This window comes from Lissotriton helveticus, chromosome 12, assembly GCF_964261635.1.
Source record: "Lissotriton helveticus chromosome 12, aLisHel1.1, whole genome shotgun sequence".
NCBI classification, from domain to species: domain Eukaryota; kingdom Metazoa; phylum Chordata; class Amphibia; order Caudata; family Salamandridae; genus Lissotriton; species Lissotriton helveticus.
The window spans coordinates 861227577-861254903 of record NC_136073.1 but is presented as its reverse complement, the minus strand read 5'-3'; the positions used below and the strand labels follow the sequence as shown (position 1 = coordinate 861254903).

The window sequence follows — 27327 nt, the reverse complement described above, 5'->3', positions numbered from 1 at the left end:
AGGTCAGAGGAAGTTGAGATCACCAAGGGGGTGCCAGAGGGCTCCTGTTTGAGCCCCACCTTATTCAACATATATGTGGCACCCCTGGCTAACATCATGAGAAGATATGGTTTTATCCCAATATCTTACGCGGATGATACTCAACTCCTCTTTCCTTTTAAGATCTTTTCACCTGAGGTCAGAAACTCTTTCTCCAAGGGCATGAAAGCGGTGGCACGATGGATGTCCTCCAACTACCTGCAGTGCAACGTGGGGAAGACGGAAGTCATGATGTTTGGTGAGGCAAAAATGCTCTGGACCCCAGATTGGTGGCCACAAGATCTTGGCCCAGTGCCCAAACCTAAACAAACTGTCAAGAATCTGGGGGTCCGTTTAGATCAGGAGCTCACCCTCAAACAACACGGCAACCAGGTGGTGGGAGCATGCTTTCAGGTTATTGGCATGCTACGGAAAATCTTCCCATTCCTACCTGATGCAGCCAGGAAGACACTGGTCCAGGCGCTCGTTTTGAGTCGCCTGGACTACTGCAACGGCTTGCTCCTGTCTGCAAACGAGGGAGTCATGAACAGACTTCCGGTAGCACAGAACACGGCCGCCCGCCTGGTTCTGAATGCCCCACCCCGCACGCCTTCCAAACCCCTGCTGACTAAATTTCATTGGCTATCTGTCAGACAGAGGGCAAAATTTAAGGTATGCTGTATCATACACAAAAGCCTACATGGTATGGGTCCCGCATACTTGACCACCAAATTCACGCCCTACATTCCTACTCAGACATTAAGATCAAGTGAACAAGGTCTCCTGTGTGTACCCAGAGCTAAGAAGGCCAGACATGGAACCAAAACTCTATCAATAGCTGGACCCTCTCTCTGGAATAGCCTCCCTATACCTCTTAGGCTATGTGTAGACCATCTCCCCTTTAGGAAAAAGTTGAAGACCTTTTTGTTTGAACAGTAATCCTAGACTAGAACAGCTTTAAAGACTCCTTCTCTCAAAACTCTTTTGTAGAAGCCAAAGGCGCGGAGATACTCCCTAGGGAGTGAAGCCAGTGCGGTACAAACCTGCAAATAAATAAAATAAATAAATGGCTACCCCAGCAACGGGGCGTCCCAGCACTGTGAACACACCAAAGAACAAAGCAGCACAGCGTGAGTAGGAGATTTAAATGGTAGAGAACAACCAAGTTTTAATCTGTTTACGAAACAGCATGTGTTTAGAAGTGGTCCGAGCCCCGAGAGGGATCGAGTTCCACAACTTTGGGGCCAGATACTTAAAGGAGAGGCCTCCAGCTCTACTCCTTCGGATCTTAATTGTGCGGGCAAGAGATAGATCTGCCGATCGAAGGGCGCGCGTGGGGGCATAGAAGGAGCAGAGTCCCTGCAAAATTTGGGGGGCAGTATCATACAAGATTTTGTGAGTTAGACATAGGATTTTAAACTGGATGCGCTGTTTGACCGGCAGCCAATGCAAACGTCGGAGAATAGGAGAAATGTGGCAGGTTTTAGGCAATGCAAACAAAATGCGGGCCGCGGCATTCTGGGCTCTTTGTAGCCTGTTTATCACCGTCAGATTAGAGCCAATCATGAGAGCATTACAGTAGTCTAGATGGGATAAGACTAAGGCCTGGATTATGATCTGACGGGTACAGGACTCAAAGAAACCGAGGATGGGTTTAAGCGAGCGTAGGCGACCATAGCAGGTACCTGCCACTCTCTTAGCATGGGTTTCCAAGGAAAGTGAGTTGTCTAGCATCACCCCCAAGTTTTTGACAGTCTCTTTGGGAGGGGGGGGGGGGAGTCCTAGTGTAGGGGGCCACCAATGTTTGTCCCATTTCTGCGTATCCTTGCCTACAAGGAGTATCTCCGTTTTAGAGGAGTTTAGCTGGAGATGGTTCTGCGATAACCAGTTTGATATAGCCAGGATATCTTCCTGGAACTTGGTTTGGTCAGCCCCTGTGTTCTTAGAGAGGGTAAACATAGGTTGTGTATCATCCGCATATGATATTATTTTAATCTTGCGTTCCCGGGCCAGCATGGCCAGGGGGCGGACATACACATTGAACAATGTGGGGCTGAGCGCAGAGCCCTGCGGGACCCCACGTTCCAGGGGATGCTTACTGGATGAGTACGGCGGGGCATGCACTTGGAAGGAACGGTCAGATAGAAATGACACGAACCAGTCCAAGGCACTCTCCCTGACTCCGATCTCCGACAGTCTCTCAAGCAAGATCCTGTGGGAGACCGTGTCGAAGGCCGCACTCCGATCCAGCAGGACCAGAACAGATGTTTCACCCTGGTCCTGCGCCTCCCTCAGATGCTCCGTGACAGCTAATAAAGCGGATTCCGTACTATATTTAGCACGGAATCCGTTCTGGGATTCATCCAAAATTTCAATTGACTCCAAGTAGGTGGTCAAAATTGGAGTTCACATGAGCCTACATCACCTTAGTGAGATAGGGAAGTAGGGAGATGGGCCTAAAGCTATCCGGTCTAGTGGGGTCTAATGAAGGTTTTTTTAGGAGGGGGACAACTTTAGCATGTTTCCAGGATGTGGGGATGGTGGCCAACTGAAGAGAGTTGTTGATAAGCACCTGCCCCTCCCGCAATATGGATTCCTGAAAAGATCTAAACAATTCCGGCTTGACAGGATCTTCAGGGGAACCGGACTTTATTTTTTTGATCAAGTGTTCCATCTCAGTCTGCTCAATAGGTGGAAGAGATTGTAACGAATATGGAAAATCATTAGAGCCTATGTTGGATGGAATTCACAGTAAGTCCATCCAAAGACAGGGAGTTATAAATCCCTCTAACTTTGTCTACAAAAAAACAGGCTAGCTCTTCACAGTGTGCGTCAGACACAATCAAATTACCTGTGACCTCCGGTATCTTAGTCAAGTCCTTTACTAAGGTGAAGATGGTTTTAGAGCGATTGGTGCTGGAATTGATCAGTTCAATCAATCAATCAATCAGTGACACTTATAAAGCGCGCTACATACCCGTAGGGTCTCAAGGCGCTGGGGGGGGGGGGGGGGTGCCGCTACTGCTCGAACAGCCAGGTCTTCAGCTTCTTCCTGAAGGGGAGGTGGTCTTGGGTCAGGCGCAGGTCGGTCGGGAGGGAGTTCCAGGTCTTGGCGGCCAGGTAGGAGAAGGACCTTCCTCCTGTAGTCGCTCTTCGGATGCGGGGGACGGCGGCGAGGGCGTGGTTGGCTGATCGGAGGTGGCGTTTGGGAGCGTAGAAGTTGACTCGGCTGTTGAGGTAGCTCGGGCCTCGGTCGTGTATGGCTTTGTGTGCGTGGGTGAGGAGGCGGAAGGTGATTCTTTTGTTGACGGGGAGCCAGTGAAGGTCTCTCAGATGTCCGGAGATGTGGCTGGTTCGTGGGATGTCGAGGATGAGTCTGGCTGAGGCGTTCTGGATCCGCTGGAGTCTCTTCTGGAGCTTGGCGGTGGTACCGGCGTATAGGGCGTTGCCGTAGTCCAGACGGCTGGTGACGAGGGCCTGGGTGACGGTCTTCCTGGTCTCGGTGGGGATCCACCAGAAGATCTTTCGTAGCATGCGCAGGATGTTGAAGCACGACGAGGAGACGGCGTTGACTTGTCTGGTCATGGAGAGGGAGGAGTCCAGGATGAAGCCTAGGTTGCGTGCGTGGTCTGTCGGTTTGGGTGCGGTGCCCAGGGCGGGTGGCCACCAGGAGTCGTCCCAGGCGGAGGGTGAAGAGCCCAGGATGAGGACCTCCGTCTTGTCTGAGTTCAGTTTCAGGCGGCTGGTCGTCATCCACTCGGCTACCTCTTTCATCCCTTCGTGCAGGTTGGCTCTGGCGGCGGCGGGGTCGTTGGTCAGGGAGAGGATCAGCTGGGTGTCGTCGGCGTAGGAGATTATGCTGGGGTTGTGCTTGCGTACGATGGCCGCGAGGGGGCTCATGTAGACGTTGAAGAGGGTGGGGCTCAGAGATGATCCTTGGGGGACGCCGCAGATGACTTCGGAGGCCTCTGACTTGTACGGTGGCAGGCGGACTCTCTGTGTTCTTCCGTCGAGGAAGGAGATGATCCATTCCAGCGCCTTCTCCTGAATTCCGATGTCGCTGAGGCGCTGCACTAGGGTGCGGTGGCAGACAGTGTCGAATGCAGCGGAGAGGTCTAGGAGGATGAGGGCCGCTGTTTCTCCATTGTCCATCAGGGCTCGGATGTCATCGGTGGCGGCGATGAGGGCGGTCTCGGTGCTGTGATTGGCTCGGAAGCCGGACTGTGAGGGGTCGAGGGATCCGTTCGTCTCGAGGTAAGCGGCCATCTGCTTGTTGACGGTCTTCTCGATGACTTTGGCTGGAAACGGGAGAAGCGAGATGGGGCGGTAGTTCTTGAGGTCGGTGGGGTCCGCTGTTGGTTTCTTGAGTAGGGCGCTGAGTTCGGCGTGTTTCCAGCTCTCAGGGAAGATGGTGGTGTCGAAGGATGTGTTGATGATGTCTCGCAGGTGGGGTGCGATGACAGCGTCGGCCTTGTTGAAGACGTGGTGAGGGCAGGGGTCGGTCGGTGATCCGGAGTGGATGGAGTTCATCGTGCGGATGGTGTCTTCGGTGCTGATCGGGGTCCAGGCGTGGAGGGTGGTGGTGGGGGGTGGTTGTTCGGTCCTGGTGAGCGTTGGTTGGTTGTTGAAGCTGCTGTATATGTCCGTGATCTTGTTGTGGAAGTATGAAGCGAGGGAGTTGCAGAGGTCTTGCGATGGGGTGATGTCGTTGTTTCCTGCGCTGGGGTTGGAAAGCTCTTTCACGATGTTGAAGAGTTCCTTGCAGTTGTGTGCGTTGTTGTCCAGCCGGTCCTTGAATGCTGTTTTCTTGGCGGCGTGGATCAGCTGGTGGTGTTTCCGGGTGGCAAGTTTGTAGGAGGTCCTGTTGGCCGGTGTCGGTTCCCTTTTCCAGACTTTCTCGAGGGCTCGGCAGTTCTTCTTGGAGTTCTTGAGTTCGTCGGTGAACCATGGGGCCTTCTTGCTGCCGTGTCTGCTAGGCGGGGTCCTCAGAGGGGCGAGTTCGTCCGCGCAGTTGCTGATCCACTTCGTGAGGTTGTCGGCGGCCTGGCTGGGGTTCGCTGAGCTGGCAGGAGGGTGCTGGCTCAGGGAGGTGGCGAGCTGGTCTGCTGTGATCTTGTTCCAGCTTCTGCGGGCGGCCTGTCGCTGGTGTTGGTGGGTCGTCGTTCTCTTGAAGGTGAAGTGGACGCAGCTGTGGTCCGTCCATTGAAGCTCTGTGGCGTGGCTGAAGTCGATGTCTGTGCTGGATGAGAAGACGGCGTCGAGTGTGTGTCCGGCGCGGTGGGTGGGGGTGGACACCAGTTGCTTGAGTCCCAGGTTGGCGAGGTTGTCGAGCAGGGTGCTGGTGCTGCGGTCGTTGTTGTTCTCCAGATGGAAGTTGAGGTCTCCCAGGAGGATGTAGTCATCGGAGGGGAGGGCATGCGGGCTGACGAAGTCGGCGATGTCCTCGCTGAATTGCGTGCGTGGTCCAGGGGGTCGGTAGATCAGGGTGCCTCTGAGGGTGGTGTTCGGGTTGGTGTGGATCTGGAAATGCAGGTGTTCGGCGCTGGTCAGGGTGTTGTCGGTGCTGGTCGTGAGACGGATGGTGCTTCTGTGGATGATGGCGATGCCTCCTCCCATCTGGTTGGCGTTTCGGTCCCTCCGGACAATCTTGTAGCCCTCTGGGATGGCGATGGCGATGTCTGGAGCTGAGGAGGCGTTCATCCAGGTCTCGGTGAGGAAGGCAACGTCAGGGGCGGTGGTGTCGAGGAGGTTCCAGAGTTCTACGGCGTGTCTGTGGATGGAGCGGGTGTTGAGCAGGATGCACTTGAGGTGGTTGCTGCTGGTGTTCGACTTGGCGAGTGCTGGTGCGGGGCAGGTCCGGATGCAGGAGAACTTGCAGGCGTGGCAGCTGAAAGGTCCGTGGGTACGTCTTGGAGTGGCTTGATGGCATTCTGGGAGTCGGCCGGTGTTGAGAGCGGTGAGGGTGGCGGCGGAGTACGTCAGGCGGGTCGGTCGGGATCTTCGTGGACCAGGGGTCCTGGCGCTGGTCGCGATCCGGTCGCGGACGGGCGCAGACGGGCTTACCTTTGGCGCGCCTTCGGCGCACAATCGGCGCGCCCGCTGCGCGTGACCGCTGCGCGTTCGCACGGTCGCCATTTAAGGCGAAGTGCGCGGGTGGGCGGAGCAGCTGGGAGGCGGGAGCGGGGAGGGTACAGAATAGAAAAAGGGGCGGGGAAAGCGGCGGTGGCGGGAAGGGAGAGCGGGGGGCGGCGAGGTAGGCGGACAACAAGGAAGGAGACCAACACACGGGCACGAAGAGAAATACTAAACAGGCACAATTTACAGTCAAAACAAGGCAAAAAGCAACTAAAACACAGGCACGACGAGAAATACTAAACAGGCACAATTTACAGTCAAAACAAGGCAAAAAGCAACTAAAACACAGGCATGACGAGAAATACTAAACAGGCACAATTTACAGTCAAAACAAAGGAAAAAACAACCGGAGCGGAGTCAGCCGGCAACCGGCAACGAGGCAGGCAGCGAGGCAGGGGGCAGGCAGGGGGCACACGCAGCAGCTGGTGGCCGTGCGGCGCGGGGGTGTCCCACAAGTAGGGAAAAACCTCCACTCTTGCTGCGGAGACGTCCCTGGAATAAGCTAGATAATGTCGCGTTTGAAGCCAGACTCAAAGCTTCCTGTCCTACCTGGCCTAGTAAATTGGAGGAGGCTGATACAGCTTATAGGGAGTGGATAAAAGAATCACTAGACCATTTTATCCCGATGAAATGCTCAAGGCCTAAGCGCGGTCAGTCTCATCCGTGGTACTCTGAGGCCCTCTTAACAAAAAAAAAAAAAGCAATGTAAGCAATTGGAGCGCATCTGGAGGAGGTCATATGACCATCTGGCCAAAACCAACTTCAGAGCAGCCACAAAAGCCTACCATAAACTTATAAAGATGTCCAAAGCCAAGTACTACAAGTAGATCAGTTCTGTGTAGTACTTGGCTTTGGACATCTTTATAAGTTTATGGTAGGCTTTTGTGGCTGCTCTGAAGTTGGTTTTGGCCAGATGGTCATATGACCTCCTCCAGATGCGCTCCAATTGCTTACATTGCTTTTTTTTTTTTGTTAAGAGGGCCTCAGAGTACCACGGATGAGACTGACCGCGCTTAGGCCTTGAGCATTTCATCGGGATAAAATGGTCTAGTGATTCTTTTATCCACTCCCTATAAGCTGTATCAGCCTCCTCCAATTTACTAGGCCAGGTAGGACAGGAAGCTTTGAGTCTGGCTTCAAACGCGACATTATCTAGCTTATTCCAGGGACGTCTCCGCAGCAAGAGTGGAGGTTTTTCCCTACATCTGGCTGGAACCTTAAATGAGATGAAAACCGGAAAGTGATCCGTCCAGCTAAGGGGACTAGGAGTGGGAATGGAGGCTTCCAGGATATTGGTAAATACCATGTCCAATAAGTGTCCTGCCTGGTGCGAGGGTCCCTTGACCATCTGGTTAAGCTGGCAGGCCTCCAAATCATCCAGAAACTTCAGTATAGAGGGTGAATCATGACACTCAAGATGGAGATTGAGGTCGCCCAGTACGCTGAAGTTTGCTGGTTGTAGGGCCAGCGCAGAGATAGTCGACACCAGCGACTCTTGAAACGCACTAGCTGGTCCCGGGGGACGATAAATCAGAAGACCCGTGAGGGTGAAAGTGTCAGAAACCCGTACCTTAAATAACGCACTTTCGCAACCAGTTATATTTATAGAATTGAGGGTACAGGAGTAATTATCCTTGGAGATCACTGCTAAGCCACCCCCTCTACCCCTTGGTCTATTCTGAGTATATATATGGTAACCCGGGGGGAGAGCCAGGGCAGAAATGGCCACGGTATCCTCGGTTAACCACGTTTCTGTCAAGAATAGGAGGTCAGGGGAATGATCTAATAGGAACTCATGCACATCCTCATGGTGTTTCACTAGTGACCTGCAGTTAAGGCTCACTATACTTAAATTAGTGGAAGACTTAGCCACTGAAGCTGTTAATACTGGGGGCTGATAGATCTCTGTGGCCTTAAAATCACATTGATCACAATTTGTGCTGAGGGAACCGGGATGCCACAGATGTGCCTTGCATACTGCCTGCCTTCCAATAGTGATCAGCTCCTTCCGAGTGTAGGGGGCCATTAATAAGCCTAACAACCAGGGGTCAGGGCAACTGGCGACGGACTAGCGCGGACGGGCGCAGACGGGCTCGCCTTTGACGAGCCTTCGGAGACCCGCTGGCGGCCCGCCGCGCACGTCCGCTGCGCGTGTGAGTGTGAGGCTACCTAAGTAGGCACCGGTCCCGCCTCTTGCGGAAGTCTGACGCCCTTGGGGGCCGGTCCAAAGGTCTGGGACGCCCTCCACACAATCGGCACAAGCCGTGGTGGAACGGGGCGGTGACCTGATGCGAGACAAGGAGATTTGCACAAGGTAAACCGTTTTTACACTCAGTCAGTAGCGTGATTTAAAAAGCAGAAATACACAATAATGTGAGCATAAGTTTTAAAATAACAAGAGCAAACGCTGCTGCGGCGCCTAGTTTCTCAGGCGCGTCCGCTGCGCGTGAGAGTGTGAGGCTACCTAAGTAGGCACCGGTCCCGCCTCTGGCGGAAGTCTGACGCCCTTGGGGGCCAGTCCAAAGGTCTGGGACGCCCTCCACACAATCGGGACAAGCCGTGGTGGAACGGGGCGGTGACCTGATGCGAGACAAGGAGATTTGCACAAGGTAAACCGTTTTTACACACAGTCAGTCAGTAGCGTGATTTAAAAAGCAGAAATACACAATAATGTGAGCATAAGTTTTAAAATAACAAGAGCAAACGCTCTTCATGGGGGACGCTTGTCAGTTTTGGTTTCCACTGCGAGTAAGGTCGCCCAGCTCCCGTTTGAGTGTCACCTGTCATGCAAAGCAACCCAAGTGTGTGCACTTCTGCCCTGGTCCAAGTAAAAAAAAAACACTAAGCCAGCTCTGAGTGTCTGGGAATACGGGAGATTTGCATGCCATGGCGATACTGCGCTTAAGTAGGACAAATACTAGGTCTATAAAACTGTGTACATGTGTATTGCCCTTTACCCTGGAGGCATGATTTGGGGGTGGGTATACATGGCATCATATTAACCACCACTGCTGTTTTCTTCACCCATGAAAGTTGAAGTGAGGGGCATGCTGCAGGAAGGTATGATCCTTCTAGCATAGTCACCTCCACTGTTGGCATGGTATTATGCTGTTTCTGACTAGGATCATGCTATTCAGAACCCCAGTCTCTGTGTTGCTTCTCTAAATTGGACATGTTGAGTACTTGGGTACACCCCAGGTTGGATACTGGTGTACCCTTGCAAGTCCCTAGTATATGGTACCCCAGGTGTCCCTCATGGGCTGAAGCATGCATTATGCCACCCATGGGAGCCCACTCAAATTGTGACTACAGGCCTGCCATTGCAGCCTGTGTAAGCTGGTGCTAGCACAGCTTACGACAGATATAAGTTTCCTTATATCTGGGGTCACTGCACTTAAAACCTATAAGTCACCCCCTAAGGCAGGCCTTTCAATCCTGAAGGCAGGGTGCTCGGTTATAAGTGTGAGGGTGCACCTGCATGAGCAGGACACACAACCCACGGAGTACATTCTCCCGAGTTGTAAGTGCATCAGCCATTACAAAACATAGTGGCCAAGCGTCATTACACAATGGCTATCTCTAAACTGGCTGTAACAAACCCTGTTGTGTTTGGTATCAAACACGTTGGAATCTTACCCCGTATGATTCCATGCACTGTAAAGCTCCTCCGGGAATCCCTCAGTGCTCCCGGTAACAGTCTTCTAGACCCGGACAGCAAACTATGGCTACTGCCGACCAGAGACGCGATTCTTCCCTCCTGCTGCTGAGCCGAGCAGGGGAAGGAAGGACAATAGGTTTCCTGTCACAGGGAGGTGTGACCACCTCCCAGACAGGACTTAGTATATTGAGACAGGGTGGGGTGCTTTCCAGCACCACTAGACTGCTTTGAAGGGCACATTTGGTGCCCTCCTCGCATAGTCCAGTTGGAACCAGTTCAGGGAGCTGTTGGCTCCTGCTTTGACTTGAAACTGGACAAAGGACACGAGAGTATCCTCCCCACTGTCCAGCCCCTCCTGTAGGAGGGACCCCTGAATCCTCCTAACCCTTTCCTTAGGGTTCTTAAGGGCTTACCTGTGGGTGGTTCCTTAGATTCATCGCGGGACAATATTCAGTTCCGAAACCACTTCATCTTCAAACGTCTGGGCACTTTGGACTTCGCTTTGGGAACCGAGAAGACTCCTGGTCTCATCGTCCTGCCAGTCTTCTGCTTCGTCTGTGCTCCATACATGCTGGTCTACAGGTCTGTGGATATTTGTGGATATTAAATGAATCTCCCTTGTAGTGAAGGAGTCACTTCCCTGCATCTGCAGGCACAGCAACAAAGCTGACCAGTCTGCTGTTCCTGTGCTCCCACGGGCTCCGAAAGGTTTAACAACACTGGTGGTGGTTCTGCAACTCCCTCGAGGCCTGCACTGTCTTCATAGCAAGTTTGAAGCCAGTATCCCTTGTCGGAACTGCTGGAGCAGTACCCTTGTACCTTGTACTTCTGTTGCCAAGTCTTGTTGCCTCTTTTCACCAGAGATCTTCAGGCTTCAAGAAGCTTCAGCCTCAAGCATCTGCAACCAAATTCTTCGCCTGCACGGTGGGCCTTCTTCCTTTGGTGAGCTGCTCGAGGTCCTCTTGTGACTCCTGTGCATTCGGCCCATGGGTCTTCTTCGGCTCCAGTGGGCTCCCCTGCTTGCTCGGGGCCTGCTCTCACTTACCTGCTTGTGGCGAGTCCCTTGGACCTTGCTGGTCCCGACATTGCACCTTTTTTGACTACTATGTTTGTTCCCGTTGCCAAGGCTTGTTGGTGCCCCTGCCGGACACTCACCCACCTGGCTCTCGACATCTGACGTGGGACAGCACATGAATGGCTCCTGATCTTCCACAGTGTTGCCTGGTCCGCACATTGGCAACTTCAAAGGCACCCTAAACTCTCCTGCATCTGCGACATCGGTGGGCATTTGTCTTCCGTGCCTCCTGGTCACTCTTGAGTGGTATAGACTCTGTCCCCTATCCTTGCAGGTACCTCTCATCTTGAATTCACTTGTGGGTTCCACTGGATTCTTTCACCGCCTTCGCTAGTGGCATCTTCACTGAAGTCCTTCATTGCAGTCCAAGGCGGTTTCTAACATCACTTCGCACCCATGCACCCGGCTGCCCAGCTTTAGGTATCCTTGTTCCTGGGGTATCCACGGGTGGGGTGACTCTCCAACCTTCCATCTTCCACTGGGTTTCTTCAGTCCTCTGCAAAAGGTCCTTCTTTTTGAAAAGTCCAAACGAGGCCTACCAATTGACTTGTATTGAGCACGCAGTTGTGTTCCCACTCTGCATGTGGCCTCCATGGGGTTCCTGGGTACTTACCATTGGTGGTTCTTTGGGTCCCCGGCTTCTCTACGTCATCTGGGTTCAGTCTCGACTTAGGTTGTGGTTCGCATCATACTATTTTAGTATATGGTTTGGTCTCCCCCTGGAGACCACAGTGTTTTTGTGCTAGTTATGTGCTCTATTATCAAAAGATTGTGGTTATATCTCTGTGGGAGATAGTTCAATGTGTGAACGAGTAGTTGCACATAATGTTCATTCAAAGTACCAGGAACATGCAGAGTGTGAACACAGCGATGAGTTCCCATGTGAAAATAATCATTAAAATATTGCAAAAATAAATATGTGTAGTAACATGTGCAAAAGCAGAAGGTAAGCTGTAGTAACATGCGCAAAAGCAGCAAGCAAGCTGTAACGTGCTCATGCTAAGTTAATAAAAAACGACAACGTCCCCACGGGCCTTGTGAAACCACAGTACATTCTAAGAGTTGAAAATCCAGCAGCATCAGTCCAAAAATGTGGTGGGGAACATGTAAAAAGAGGTATTCCTTTACCTGGGTATTAGGAAGCCAGAGCTGGGAACAAGGGCAACAGCAGGGGGGTGGATGAAAAGGGGAGACATGGGCATGAGGGAGGTGACAACCAGATTGATGGCAGGAGGAGGCAACAGGAACAACAGAGGGATCGCGTTTGGGGGGCGACAGCATCTTAGATTCAACAGGCCTAGGAGCCAGGCAGAGGGATGACTCCTACAGTGATTCTAAGCACGATATATTTCAAGAAAAGTAAATGTTGTATCGAGTTAATTTGTATTTGGGGGTAGGGGGTTAGTTTCCTATTTTGTTTTTTCAGGCTTGCATGTTAATGGTGCCAATTGCAGAAAACTACCAGGTACTGCAGGTCAGTACTGCAGTGGGAGGCGGTAGCATTCAGTTGGCTGGTTTCAGTACAGGGGCATCTGACGGTAAGGAGGACTAGCGTTGAGGTGCATGGCGAGTAGTGGTGGTGAAGGAGGGTGGGGTTCCAGCACTGGACTGGCAGGTATGTAGGTCCCAGTACAGGTACAACTGATGGGTCAGGGATACTACGTCAGGACTGGGGATGTTTGGTAGAGTTGTGTGTGAGACAGAGTGAATTTTGATAGGTTGTGAGGTGCTGTAGAACAATATTGCAGTGCACTCGCAGATCAGCAGAGTAGTTACAGTACTGGAACTAGGGTGCTCTAGGACCAGGGCTGAAAAAATAAATATAGAAATACAAGTAGAAATTCAGGTCAATGGCGTAACGAAAAGTGAGGGGGCCTCCCTGCACAGTACTTAAAGGGGCCCCTTCCAGGATCAATCAGGAGCTCTCCGGCCATAGTGCAGTGCCGAGAGGGCCCCTTGGAGCTAGAGGCCTGATTCAGGTACTCACTACCCAAAAGGCATGTTTGCTACCAAAAAGTGTCTGTACTCTCCCATTACAAGTAATGCACCAGGGCTGGTACTCTCCTTTTCAAATTATTGAAGTGCAGCTACTCAGTGTGTACCCATTTTAAGGCACTTTCTGGGACATGACCGAGGCACATTAAAAGTGCTGCCCCATACCTATTGGTGTTCCTGCTTTGTAATGAGACTGAATCAACAAGAACGCACTGTTCCAAGTGTGTGTATTGTGTCAACCTTGAAACTTGTTTTGGAAAGTTAACACATCTTGTTTGTGGATTGGAACACCCGCTACTAAAGAAAACTCCGATCTGATAACAGATATTTCTAAACCTGATATCAAAGGAGTAGCTAGAAAATTAAAATACCTGCACTTCGAACCAAAGCTCTTATGGCACCAACCAAGCGAAGCAAGTCATCACGACCCTCCCTAGAAGAGGTTACTTGTTTCTTCTATCCAAGAATGTATCCGTTCATTCTTCAATTCACCCGCTGATATCCACCATTCCACCTATATATTTCGTCCTTCGTCCAACATTGTTTGTCCCCATTCCGTCGATCCTCCACCCATCCATATCCACACCTATCCATCCAGAAACCTATTCATCAAACGTATCCATCCTTTCATTCATCTTTTGCTCATCCATCCACTTACCCTTTCTCTCATCCATGCATTCACTCATCAATCATTTCATCCACCCTCCCTTTCACTCATCCATCCTTTTAAACATCTTTCCATCCATCCTTTTTACTGTATCCATTGAACCATCTTCCCTTTCTCTCATCCTCCATTTCATTCATCCACCTTTTATCCAGCACACCCATCTATCCTACATTTCATTCATCCTTTCACACATGATCCACCCACTCATCAGTATAGCCAGCCTTTCACTCTAGCCATGCAATCTTTCACTCACAATTTGTATCATCTTCCATCACCCTTTCACTTGTGTCTATTCATCCTTACACTCACCCATCCATCCACCCCTTCACACATCCACCCCGTGCATCCACTCATCAATGAGTGCATGCCTAGCTTTCCTTTTACAACGTGGGGTTAACCTGACATGCTCAGGGCTGTGCAATGCAGGTGGACCAAGACTACAACTCCCAGAATGCATTAGATTGTCATAGGAAAATCCAGGAAGCTAGAGCCAGGGCTCATGAAATAGAGAAAGTTGACAACCCAAACCTGTTCATCCACTTTCCTTTATTCTCACTCCACCCCAGGGCTACTCCCCCACAGTCCCAGTCAATAAACTGTGAACGAGCCACGCCCCTTTTTAAGTGAAGATTCGGGGAGTTAGAGGAGCAGCGAGAATTCCACTTCCGGGCTGTTCCCTGCCCCACCCTCAGGTACTCAGAAGCCTCCAGGCCATAAAGACACAGCAGCTCCTTCACCCGAATACCTCGTGGCCAATCACAATCCCCGCTCTCACTCAGGAGCCAATCAGTGACTCCTGAATTGCGCACCTGGGTCCACCCCATCGAGCTCCCGCCAAGATCTCAGGGAAGCCTTGGATTGGCCTTGAGATTGTCACGTGTCCGCAATAGGCGTGGCCTCTAATTATCGGAGAGCCTCTGATTTGTCGAAATGTGGCCACGTGACCAAATGTTACACCTGCACTATTAATTTAAAAAACGTGACGCGGTGGCCTGGCCTGCGCTGCTGTTTTATTGGCGGTAGGTTGGTTTGTATCGTTGTTTCTATGATTTTCTTTTTCTGGCTGTTTGATATATATGTGGTATTGCAGTTTAAGTGTTTAGTTATTTTACGGGTTTGTATTTCTTTTTCTAACGTTTATGGGTGATTCTGGTGTCTGTTAAATGCATTTTTTGTGGTTTAATGTTTATTTCCTATCGAAGGAGGACACAAGTGAAGGTTGAACATGTAACAGTTTTTCGGAGGTGAGTTGGCGAGCGTTAGTGTGGTGTATTTTGTAAATTTTTAATAATTTTGCGTTTTTTTGTCTAATTTTCAATGTATCTGAAGATGTTTTTTGACCAGGTAATGTCTGTCCTTACGTAATTCATTTTGAAGTTCCAGAATTTATTATTGCATTTTTATTTTCGTATTGGTGACAATTTTGTAAACGTTAACTTTTGTACTGAACGAAATGTTTAAACTGATTTTTATGCATTGAAATCCTGGGCGTTTAAGGGTAAATGTTTCAGTATTTTTATTGTGGTGCTTACTATGAACAATGTGCGTGTTCTCTACATTGCTAAATGCATTTCTCCACTCTTCTCCAACGAAGTTTTTTTTAAAATTTGGTGTAGTTATGGTTTGAAGGTTAGTCGAGGATTTTATTTTAGTTAATGAAACCCTACATCAAGCAAGCCTTTATTAGCTGAGCTCATTATAATTTTTTATTTCAGTGCAGCTGTGTTCTCTCAAGAGAGTGAATCTCGGAGGTTAATCTCGGAGGTTATCAGAAATGTTGACGATGGAAACTGAAAGGTTGCTTTCTCTTGATTTGCAATGCATGCTTTGGAACAAGAGTTAAAGGGGAACTTCTTTTATAGAATTTTGGTTTTAAAAGCTGGTGGGGGGGGGTCGTTTTGTGCTGTCTGTTTGCCGTTTAATGTGAACTCAGTTTCATGATTATATTGTGCAGTAATGCTGTTTTGTGTGTATATTTTGTTCCCCAGGCGATTCCTGAACCCAGGAGTCTGGCTCCAAGGTAAGGCACCAATATTAGTTTTTGGGATGTAGCTCAAATCTGGCTGGGGCTTTCTGCAATGTTTATCAAAGGGTACTGACTGCTTGGAGTGCTGGTAGTTCAGGTAGAGGCCGTGTCACTTCTGGATGTGGGGGGAGGCCTTTCAAGTGTGAGAAACTGTTATGAATTCAGGAAGATAATTCCTCAGAAATCAGTCTTTGTCATCTGTGCTGCTCGCTCTGTTTCCTGGGAAAGCAGCTAGTGCATTACATTTAGTTCTGTTATGTTTTAGGGGCTGTTGGTAAGAAAAATATTCCTCGGTTCGGGCTGCTGGTCCTGCTTTGCATGTGTACAAGTGACCACCGTTTGTAGGTTTTGTGTGTGTAGGGGGCACATTGCTCTCTGTTTGAGCGGGTGATCTTGTGTTTTAGTGCGAGTTCTGTGTTGAGGTTTCATGTTTTTCCTTTAAAGATGGAGTTATTTGCAGTGTCTGTTTTGTCTCCATGCAGGCTTAAAGCTGGTTCTTTGTCTCCTGTAACTTCAGGACTTCTCCTATCAGTGAGTATATTTGACCTTTGCAAGTGATGGGGGTGTTGTGGGATGCCATTTTTCCCGCTAGCCTGTGAGTCGCTTTAAGACGGTCTTCAGTGTTGTGGGCGTAGCTGTGGGGTTTGACTGTCTGAGGGGACAGTTGCATGTTTTCAAACTTAGAAGTGAAATTCCTGTTTTGATTTGCATGTGCCTCTCTCCATCATGGAGATGGCTTTGAAGAGCTGTTTTGGCTGGAGTTTTCTTTAACTTTTTGTTCTTTTCTATTTTAGGTTGTTGCAGACGTGCAGCGTAACATGTTGGCACTCCGTAGTAAAGTTGACCTTTTTGAACTTCCAAGCCTTTCAATTTCAATGGCTGCCAGGCCTTTGATGGAAGTCCTGAATATGGAGTACTTAGCTAGTTCTCTAGAGCAGCTTCTTCCTCTTTGAAATTAGATTCTGCTGTTTTCCCTGTGCGTTTTGTGGACTATCCACGAAACGAGTGTGCTGAGGACTTTTAATTTCTCCAAATGAAATGATTAAGTGAAACCAGGCAATGGCCACTGAGACAATTTCTCCAGTCCTGGAATCTGAATTTACAGGGTTTAAAACTAGCATTGTTGAAATGCTTTACCTGGGTTTCTTCAGAGCATTTTCAGAAAAGAATGAGGTGATCTCATTAATAAGTAGTGCATACTGAGTAATCTGGTAACAGTGGTACTGATGCATGTGGCAAACGTTGTCCACCCAGAAGGCTTCTTCTGCTCCAGACTACAATATGGCTCTTTCAACCAGAGTCCATATCCACTGATAGGATGGACCCATGTAGAGTGCATCTACTACAGCAACTGTGCTCACCCAGGAAGGCAAGGTAGGTTTGGAGGCCTTGGAACAGCACAAAATCCAAACTGCAGAAACTGGCTTTTCATTAGTGCGCATTATCACAGTAGTGTGAGGCACATTAAACTGCAACTTGCCATAAAAGTTGTTTCTGCCGTCACATCTGTACTTGAGTGCCATCAGTTGAGTAATCTGGGCTCAGCTGGCTCTTCTAGTGTATTCTTAACCATCTCTTTCCCTGCTAGATCAACCTGGCCATCTCTGAACTTACTGCATTAAGGGTGCTTAAGAGCCAAATCTTACTCTGCCCTTGTAAAATTCTGTGCCCCCTACAAATCTGTTTAGGCAAAAAAAAAAAAAGCCCTTTCATCTCTACCCTATTTTGAGGCAAGGGAAACACTATTGAATGAACAGATCGGGGAATGGGAATCTATTTACTTCCTGGCTTGAGGGTGAACTTGCTCACATACAGCAAAGGAAACCGTTCAATGCATCTTTCATCGTGCTCCTGCCTTTACCAGAGAACTTGATGTCAATCAAACTATCACCCATGTGAGCAAGCCACACCCCGCCTCAAAAACACTTCTCTGCATCCCTATTTTTTTTCTCAGTTTACAGTATGGATTCCACCGTCTGCTAATTCTTCAGCTGCTGTGGCCTAAATCTACATTTTGAGGGAGTGGAGGGGGAAAGAATGCTACTGTCCATATTACACTTTTTAGGCCATACTCTTTTGTTCATGGCCAGGTCCTATTGTAACAGTTGCTCCTGTAATCTAAAATTGGCCTTTCAGCTGATTTTAAGGCTGAAAGTGAACCTGTGCTTTTCTCTGTGAAAGCCATAGCTGGTTGTAGAATTGAACGCTCCAGCCATATCCTTCCCCAGCTGCTCTCCTAATGAAAAAACAATTGCCCGGCTTCTTTTGGAGCCAAGCAGCTGTCACAAATATTTTTAGTTTCTTAGTTGTCAACCTTTTTGTATTGTAGTGGTGTTGCCTCATTTACTTCCACTTTTCTAGCCATAGTATGTTACTGTCCTGCTACTCATGGGCACCTGACCCTGGTATGCGCCTTCACTCTAATCTCTAAATGCTCAGTTGGGCTAGAATCTAATGTGGCTGCACAGCGATGGGAATATTGCTTAATAGAATATAGGCAGCTGCTTTAGCCTAGGGAACTGGCAGTTGTTTGCTTCAATCTTTTGATTGCTTAACTTGCAGACCTAGACCCACTGTTTTCTAGCAAGGCCATCGTCTTCCCAAGCTGCATGGTTCAAGATGTGTGCTCGTAGGATTACACCTACATTGATGCACCTGAAGTTGGCTTCTTGCTTTTAGCTAGCAAACCACGCTCTTCAGTCTGTCCATCACCGCAAGCTGCCCATCACATTTGTGGCCAAGTTGTGTTAGCAGTACCTGATAGTTTGCTTTCAAATGTGCTTCTCCTTTGAAGTTATCTTGATATTGACAACCATTTTCCTCCGATATCCGCCTCTTGGATATGGAATTGGACATGGTTCAACCTTGTTCTCACCTGAACTTGGAGGTACTGGTTTTCTGCAGCCTTTGACATGGACCCATGCAGTTCTGCTGGAGCTCCTAGCTGAATTGGGATCACTGGATCCGCCCTTTATCATTCATCATTTTTAACCAGTGGGGAGCAGTCTGTGGCTCTTGGAGAGTACATCACCATCTTTCTTTGCCTTGTCCCCTTGCGGTCATCACTGAGTAATGCTTTTTAACATGTATGTGGCCCCTGTAGGTAAGTAGATTTTGTTCTTTTGGCTTTGCCACAGTGTCTGATGCCGACACCACTCAAATTGTAGTGCCGATCTCCAGCAATGTTGACTAGGTCCACTACTATTCTAGGAGATGCGTGTGTGCAATCGGTAGCTTGATGAATGGCAGTTGCCTCAAGTGGAACTAGGGAAAGTTCTTCTATTTGGGAAGGACGCCTCCTGATGGAATAACTCTTGGTGGCTCTGGACTCTGGATCCACCCCACATGTGCCAGTGCCGCAGGTTAGGAACTTGCGAGTAATGTCTGAGTCTGACTTAATGGATTCGACTAGCAAATTGACCGTATCTTATTTCTTCTTGCTGAGCACTTTGAGGAAGGTTTTACCTTTTTTATTCCTTCTGATTAGCAGAAATTAGTTGCCATTGCATTAGTGTTATCCAGATTCAATTGCTGCAATGTCCTTTATTTGGAAATAAAATGCTTTCTGAACACGCTTCAGACTCTGCAGCACTCAGTTGGTCGCCTTATTACAAAAATATAGAAGTTCAAAATTTGTTTCAGGTCTTATCGGAGCTTCACTGGCTGCCAGTTAAAAAAAAAAAAAAGTGGCCTTTCATGCTCTTTGGTGCATAAAGCACTTTATGGTTCCATATCGGAGTACGTGAAAGAAATTTGTATGGTTCACTCCTAATAGACTACTGTAATCTGCAACTTCCAAAACTGTCATTGTTCCAAAAATCAAGATCGTCTTTTGGGGTGGCAGCTTTGGTCCCTCCACTGGTCTACTTTGGAATCGACTGTCTAAGCACCTTTAAAATAGAATCCAATCTGACCAGTGTTAGAAATGGAGGTCTCTAGTTGGCAGAGGTAGGTACTTATGTCCGAATAGGGATCCTTGCTTCTAGTCGGGGTAAGACTCTCATCCCCTTAGTAGTCTGTCACAAGCAGACAGGCTTATCCCAAAGGCAATGTGTAAAGTATTTGTTCTCAAAACACAGTAATAAGTGATGACACCACACCAGTTTAGAAAAGAAAGTATCTTTTAACTCAACAAGACAAACGCTAAAGATCCAACCTACAGGTCAGATATGACTTTAGAGCAGTTACTGCAAACATGAAGCTCGTAGAAAGCAAATGGCTCCACCTAGGGCTATTAGACGTCGTGACCGCAATAAATCCAAAGTACAGTGTTGACGACGCGAAGTGTGCAAAATCTGGCATGGAGCCACACGGACCCCCCAACAAACAGTACCTTTGGATAACTAAGTCTGACTGCATGGCATTGTGGAGGTTAAGCGTCTGTGCCAAGGTCCTCTCCCTGGTTGCTGCCGGGGAGGCAAGGCATGTCCAATCCAGGACTGGGAAAGTCATTTGCGTGTGCAGTGAGATATCTGTTCGGGTGAGGAAGTTGGCAAATTTGTAGAGTCTCCCTCTGTGTGTTTATCTGTGCTGCTATAACAGGATGCAGCTGCTGGCGATGATGGAGTCTGTGCGAGCAGTTGCATTCGGAATACAATCCATGCAGGCATCTGAGCTGTGGTGTGTCGTGTACTTCAAGAGCAGTGCCCCATGCCTCTGTGAAGGTCTAGGTGGCATCGCTGACTGCGTCAGAGACTGGGTTTCTTGCTTGTTTAAAGTTATTTCCACCTCCCAACAGCAGGAACCACCGCAAGAGTTCCAGAACTGGAACGGGCACCTCCTGGAAGGTCAGAACTCTCAGCAATAGAGTTCACGGGAGCAGGGGGGTTATGTATTTGTGTCCCTGAGACTTCAGAATAGTAGACCAGCACACACATGCCCATGTGAATTCTTCAAGCAGATTCACTGCAAAGTTCTAGTCTTTGTCCTTTCCTTGGCAGAAGCAGCAACTGAAGGCCAGCTCCACACAGTAAAGGGGCAGTATTCCTCCTCACAGCTCTTCTACTTGGCAAAGGTTCTTCTTGAGTCCAGAAGTGATCTAAAGTTCTGGGGTCTAAGGTCTACTATGTATACCCTGTTTTGTCTTCTATTTGTGCAAGGGTCTCTGTTCCCTTTCCAAACCAGTTCTGTCCTCACTGTGACCACAGCAGGTGGAGACAGCTTTGTACAAGGGAGACTCCTCCCACTATTCTAAATGCAGCCAACGTCTATTTAGCCCAGCTCTGAGTTCTCTAGAAAGGTCCAGGCACATCTCAAACCCCTTCAGTGGCTGTCTACAGTGAGTGCACTGCACATCGCCTGTCACTCCCAAAACCAGACCATCAATCCACAAACTGGCAGAGGCACACAGAATGGTTAAACAAAATCTGTACTTTCTAAAAGTGGCATTTTCAAACCCACAATTTAAAAAATCTTTACCAAGATGTGTTATTAAATTCTGAGTTCAGAGCCAAAACTTTATTTCTCGATCTTGTCCTAATGGAAAGTTCTACTTGTAAGATGTTACAAAGTATCTCCCATGTTCGCCTATGGGACAGAGCCTTTCAGTAGTGGAAAAACAAAATTTACTGTATTTCACTATCAGGACATGTCACACACCAGTACAAGTCCTACCTTTTACATACACTGCACCCTGCCCATGGGGGAACCTTGGTCCTACCATAGGGGTGCCTTACTTGTAAGAAAAGGGAAGGTTGGGGCCTGGAAGTGGGTGCACTTGCTAGGTCAACATGCTGATTTAAAACTGCATGCAGACACTGCAGTGGCAGGTCTGAGATACATTTACAGGACTACTCCTGTGGGTGGCGCAATCGGTGCTGCAGGCCCGCTAGTAGCATTTGATTTACATGCCCTGGCACACTCGGTGCACCTTACTAGGAACTTACCATTAAATCGAATATGCCAATTGGGGATAACCAATCATGATCACAATTTACACAGAGCATATGCTCTTTAGCACAGATTGAGGGTGGTAAAGTGCCCATGGTCCTATAGCCAGCAATAACCGGTCAGGAAAAAATGAGAGGAAGTTAGTAAATGTTAGCGCCAAGATGCCCAATGGCATCTGTGTATAAATTATACATCAAATGTGGTGGCTATGTCCACATTGGTTGGAAATGGCGGTGGCCTGGGCTCTTTACGAATGACCATACATGAAGCTTAGATCTGCCATGTGAACTGCTTATATTTGCAGTGGTTATTAATGCTTGCAGTCTTGTTGCAACATGTGCAATGCATTACTTTCACATGCCAATTAAGGGTGCATGTTCCCACATTTGAGCTGCTAGCTTCCCACGAGGGCTGGCGAGTGGGGTCTGTTCTGCATTTTCTTTAGAAGCAAAATATTTGGTTGTTGAGTACCACTAAGATGGGTAGCTGTGATACCCACTGAGTACCAACAAAATTTTCACTTTTTGGTACAGCAATTATCCAGCCTCTTTTCTGTCTCCTGTCCTTTGTATCCTCACTTTCTCTGCTTTCTTACTTTTATTTCTATTATGTGATGACTAAATTAAAAAAATAAAAAGGCTTTCTTTTTAAGCCTGACCTCAGCACTGCAGCCGGGCCCCATGTGGGCCCCCGTTTTACAATTTGGGGTAACCCACTGGGTGATCCCGCTGCAGTGCTGACGTCAACTGAGAGGTGGCAGGGATCGGGCCCGGTCTGTCACCTCTCTCGAGATAGCCTGAATTCTGGCACCCAAGGGCCATACAGAAAGCCTCTATTCGGGTATCTCGCAGTGAAATCTACTCCAGTCACTGGAGAAGAACCCCTTCTGGTCGAGCAAAAGCTTCTACCTTTGGCTCTGGAAGGCTTTATTGCTGATACAGTATGCCCTATTCAGCCCAGCTCTGGGTCATCCAGGAAGGGCCAGGCTAACCTCAACCCCTGTGGCGGTCTACAGTGAATGCACATCCCCAGCCCGTCACTCCAAAACCAGACAGCCAATCCATAAACAGTCAGAAGTGCGCAGAATGGTTAAACAAGAAAATGCCTACTTTCTAAAAGTGGCGTTTTCAAACCCACAATTTAAGAACCATCTTTACGAAATGTTTTTAAATTCTGAGTTCATAGGGCCTAAACTTTATTTCTCCAGCTTGTACCAATGGGAAGTTATACTTGTAAGATGTTACAAAGTATCTCCCAGGTTATCCTATGGGACAGATAGCCTTTTAATAGTGCAAAACAAAATATATAGTTCACTATCTGGACAGGTCTCGCACACCAGTACACGTCCTACCTTTTACATACGCTGCATCCTGTCCATGAGGCAACCTTGGTCATAACATAAGGGTGCCTTACATGTAAGAGAAGGTTAGGCCCTGGCAAGTGGATGCACTTGCCAGGTCAACAACCTGGTGTAAAACTGCGTGCAGACACTGCAGTAGCAGGTCTGAGAACTTTACAGGGCTACTCCTGTGGGTGGCACAATCAGTGCTGCCGGCTCACTAGTAGCATTTGATTTACATGCCCTGGCACACTCGGTGCACTTTATTTGGTCCCACACACCAGAACATGTCCTACCTTTTACATACCTTGCCCATGGGGGATCTTGGTCCTATCATAGGGGTCCCTTGCATGTAAGAGAAGGTAAGGTTGGGGCCTGGCAAGTGGGTGCGCTTTCCAGGTTGACATAGCAGTTTAAAACTGCTCGCAGACACTATAGGGGCAAGTCAGAGGTACCTTTTCATGGATACTCATGTGGGTGCCCCTATCAGTGCTTCAGGCCCACTAGTAGCATTTGATTTACAGCCCTGGCACAGTTGGTGCACTTTAATAGGGACTTAACAGAAAATCAAATATGCCAGTCTGGGATAACCAATAACAATTTACACATTGGGCACTTTACCAGTGCATATGCTCTGAGTCCTATAGCCAACAATAATAGGTTAGGAAAAAATAGGGAGTTAGTAAATGTTAGTGCCAAGATGCCCAAGGGTAGCTGTATAAATTATAAATCAAATTGGTGGTTATGTCCACATTGGTTGGAAATGGCAGTTGGCTGGGCTCCCTTTGAATGACCATATGTGAACTGCTTATATTTGCAGTGGTTATTAATGCTTAGTCTTGTTGCAACATGTGCACTGCAGTACTTGCTTGTGCCAGTTAAGGGTGCGTGGTCTTGCATTGGAGCTACTAGCTTCCCATGAGGGATGGCGAGTGTTGGTCTTTTCTGCGTTGTCTTTAGATGCAAAATATTTGGTTGAGTACCACTAAGATGGGTATCTGTGATACCCTCTGAGTACCAACAGAATGTTCACATTTTGTTACAGCAATTATGCAGCCTCTTGCCTCTCCTGTCCTTTGTATCCTCACTTTCTTACTTTATTTCTATTATGTGATGACTAAATTAATAAAAAAAGGCTTTCTTTTTAAGCCTGACCTCAGCACTGCAGCCGGACCCCATGTGGGCCCCCGTTTTACAATTTGGGGTAACCTACTGGGTGATCCGGCTGCAGTGCTGACGTCAACTGAGAGGTGGCAGGGATCGGGCCCGGTCTGTCACCTCTCCCGAGATAGCCTGAATTCTGGCACCCAAGGGCTGTACAGAAAGCCTCTATTCGGGCATCTCGCAGTGAAATCTACTCCAGTCACTGGAGGAGAAATCCTTATGACTTAGCAAGAGCTTCTACCTTTGACACTGGAAGGCTTTATTGCTGAAACAGTATGCCCAAATATTAAGTCACTTTTCCCACCTGTAGATATTGGATTCTCCGCTTGAGCTTTGTACCAATTTATCCTTGCTATCTATTGCAGATTTCCCACCGCTGTTGGAGCAGCCTTCTGCATCTCGGTGCAGCACCAATTCTTGAAGCTCAGATGGTGTTGAAGTTGTCTACATGTTTGCTTAGAAACTATCAAATTCAAGCTGAAGTATTCTGGGTAAGTCATTGGTTTACACTATGTAGGTAAATTAATGGGAATGGTAACATCATGAAAATCCAGGTTTAATGCAAGGTATGTGAAATTAGCATAACATTGAATTGTGTGCAATAAAAATTACATTGGCTATGAGGTAGCTGTTTCATATTAAATCCAAGTTGAGGAATGTAGTACCAGAAAATGCATATATTCATTGAAATCATGTATAGATCCTGACTGCATTTCTATATATGTTTCTAAAAGGGTGTTTGAGATATAAGGGAGAACTATGAACCTTGTGGAATAACAATTGAACTGTTTTTCAGAATTAAAATTGAAACTATTTGGTAAAGAGGTATTCTGTTGATTGGTTTCTTTGAAATAGAATTAATCCTAAAGAATTTTGCAGGGTAAACAACATTGACTATTTCATGACATTTTCTTACTTTACTGGGTTTGTAAGGTATGTATATAGTATCAATGTAAGACTAAAATGGGTGCTCGTCCTTCCTTAGGACTGAGGTGGCAGTTAAGCAGTGGAGTTGGGGATAATGTGGGGGAGGTGAAGACTGGAGGCTGCATTAAGGACTGGAGGGAGCTTACAAATGTGCCCTAGCCAGCGTCTGGTCAGACCAGTAGTGCCTACTAATGTCATTGTCTCCACTTAATATGGTGGATCTGTACATTGCTATTAATGTTGCCTGCTGCTTCCTCCCTCCAGCTAGTGTACATAAGGGGATAGCTGCTGAGGTCTGCTTGCATCACAATTTGAATACAAACCTCTGTCCTGAGTGCCCTTAACACACCCAGAAATCATTTAAATTCTGTAATTTCTTTACGCAGTAGCTGACCAACCTTAGGGCCTGTTCCCTGTCTTCTCTTGTCATTTATATTCCACCTTTTATTAGTTTCTGCTTCCTCACTGCCATTTATTTTTGAAATGATTAAAAGTAATTTTAGCCTGAACATGGCACTGCAGCTGGGTCCCCCACATGGCCACCTGTTTTCCTTGGAATGCCCCAAGGGGTGAACTGAAAAGTAATTCTGGGAAGTTGAAGAGATTGGTTCAATCGCTCACTTCGGGGGTCTGGTATCTGAGAGTCCCCACACTGCCTTTCTTGAGACTGCCCAATGAAATCTACTCCAGAAGTAACACCCTTGGAGTGGGGCAAAAGCTGGAGCTGTCAAGACTGAGTCTTTTGGCTCTTGCTAAGTTACTTTGATAAATCCTCACCCTCTTGACTTCATTGGTACAAAACTTGGCAGTATCATTTCAGGTTGAACCAAGTACATGGTGGTTTCAGATCCTAATCCTTTTCTGTTTTCCTCAGCCTTGGACCAGTCTTCTGCAGCTGACCTGGTGTTGCTCGGTTGTCCACTCTGCTGTGTGAAGTCGGTTATTGCATCCGCATTTGCCTGTACTATAAAAAGGTAAGTTATGGTTTCATAAAGTGTATGTAACATGCACTGTACAAAAGTCACTGTACAAAAGTATGTTACGCATGTGATTAGATTAGTTATAGTAGTTTGGATCACTGCTTTCTCTGCGATGGTGGCAGATTGACCTGCGAGGCGATATTGCTTGAGGGGGTTGGAGAATGTAAAGTGTATCTAGTGGGTATGAGTAGTTTACTGTGCCATGAAAATATATCTGAGAACTAACAATGTGCTGCCCCAGGTCTGACCTGAAGATCCTACTGTTCTGCTATAGGGTGTGGAAGGTACACCTAGAGGGGTTTAAAGGTCCAGACTAGATCTGTCCAAGATGGAAGGTTCACCTTGTGAGAACTTACCCAGGAGGGATGTGGATACTTGACTGTCTGCAGAAATCTATCATTTGCTTCACTTGGCCAAAGCTTTAACTGGGGCAGCAGCAAAATGTGGAAACTAGTACTATGTGAAGATCAAAAGGTGTTTAGAAAGCATCCCACATCCTCTTGTTAGAGGAGGAAAGGGGGAACTTTAAACATGGCCCCACAGCAGAAGACTCCCATGGATCTCAAATGGTGTCTGCATGTAGGGTTGTAGGGTTCATAAGAATGATGCAGCTTTCAGATGCTGTAATCTCAGCTTGCCAAAGGTGACCCAGCAACTATAAATAGAAGCGTCCACTTCAGGGACCTGTGTTTGACCTCATGGTCACAGGTTCAAATCCTGGCGTGTCCACTCAGCCTTTCATCTGAGGTCGATAAAATGAGTACCATTGAGTTGTGTAACAAACATCTGTTATTTCAGCGCCAAGACACCTCCGAGTGAACGTGTGCTTTACATATACACGTGTTCACTCCATTTTCAAGAAGTGAAGATTATTAAGGGGGTGTATGTATACATGTTCTTAACACATTTTAAAACCAGCTCATACGTCAGTGGCCTGTGCATACTCAATCTTTCTGCTTCCCTTTAATATACTGGTGTGCTTGAGAGAAGCTTCTCTCCACTGTAAGTGAAACGATGAATCTTAGCCGTTTGGTTTACAGCAGAGGGTGGAGTAAACTGTACATCTGTTAGTCTTAGTTGATTTTTGGATGCGTCATCTCTGGTGGCTGTTGCTGTCCCCACTCATGTTCATCTTGTTTTCTTGTAGGTGACTCCTCCCACAGGAAGCCTCTTGGAAGAAATCTTTGGTGACCAGACCTGGTCTTGTTTCACTGCTTCATATTTTTGTAAAATAAAGTGTTGAAATGAATTATTGTGTTCTGTGATAATTTTAAGAACGGGTAAGAGTGCTCAAGGTTTCCTCTGAGGGGCTCTCCTGTGGGTTGGTTGTTTGCAAATAGTGTTCAGGCCCGTCTTTAGAAGATGGAATAAAGCACTTTATTGTGATGGGTGGTGGTTACTTAAGTTTCTTCCAATATAAGCTATTTTAGAATATTTAAATGTAAATGTATTGC

General features: G+C 47.8%; 1 long non-coding RNA gene across 4 annotated transcripts; it reads left to right on the top strand.

The window, feature by feature from the left end:
* Positions 1 to 14493: 14493 nt before the first annotated feature.
* Positions 14494 to 27116, top strand: LOC144798675 (uncharacterized). 4 transcript variants are annotated; one of them, XR_013603608.1, is made up of 9 exons: positions 14549 to 14567; positions 14751 to 14792; positions 15264 to 15345; positions 15537 to 15568; positions 16057 to 16105; positions 16369 to 16948; positions 24332 to 24457; positions 25768 to 25867; positions 27021 to 27116. It is a non-coding gene; the product is annotated as an uncharacterized LOC144798675 (long non-coding RNA). The 4 variants fall into 4 exon arrangements; XR_013603610.1 differs by having other exon boundaries at positions 14556 to 14567; positions 15269 to 15345; XR_013603609.1 differs by lacking the exon at positions 14751 to 14792 and having other exon boundaries at positions 14494 to 14567.
* Positions 27117 to 27327: the final 211 nt, after the last annotated feature.